This window comes from Rhinopithecus bieti, unplaced genomic scaffold (assembly GCF_001698545.2).
Source record: "Rhinopithecus bieti isolate Rb0 unplaced genomic scaffold, ASM169854v2 repeat_10132, whole genome shotgun sequence".
In the NCBI taxonomy this organism is placed as follows: Eukaryota; Metazoa; Chordata; class Mammalia; order Primates; family Cercopithecidae; genus Rhinopithecus; species Rhinopithecus bieti.
In genome coordinates, this window is record NW_016833697.1 from 1 (window position 1) to 506 (window position 506).

The window sequence follows — 506 nt, forward strand, 5'->3', positions numbered from 1 at the left end:
GGGAGGCACATGTGCTAAAAGCTTTGAGGCGGGCTTCACCTGAGGGCAACTGAAGCACGGCTCTCAAAATCATCATGTATGACATACCTATGATAGTCATGTCAAAGCCAGCCACAGAGAAGGCCACAAAGAGTCCATACCCACGATTTATGCTTGTATCAGCATACACCAACTTCAGCACAGCCATGTGCTCACAGTATGACTGGGGAATGGCTTGGTGTTGGCTGAAGGGCATCCTAGACACCATGAAGCAGAAGGGGCTCACCCACAGCAGCCCTGTCAGCATCACGACAGTCCCCAGTTCAATCACGACCGATGGGGTCATGAGACTAGTGTCAGAGTGGGAAGCAGATGGCCACATAGCGATCCAGGGCCATAGCCATGAGCACCCCAGGCTCCATAAAAGGAAAGGCATGGATGAAGAACACCTGGATGAGGCAGGCATGGTACTCAATCTCATGAGCATGAAACCAGAATATGGCCAACACCTTAGGTTGGGTGGAGGA

At 51.8% G+C, this 506-nt stretch overlaps 1 pseudogene; it reads right to left on the minus strand.

The window, feature by feature from the left end:
- Positions 1-7: 7 nt before the first annotated feature.
- LOC108524629 (olfactory receptor 52R1-like) lies at positions 8-503 on the minus strand (annotated as a pseudogene).
- Positions 504-506: the final 3 nt, after the last annotated feature.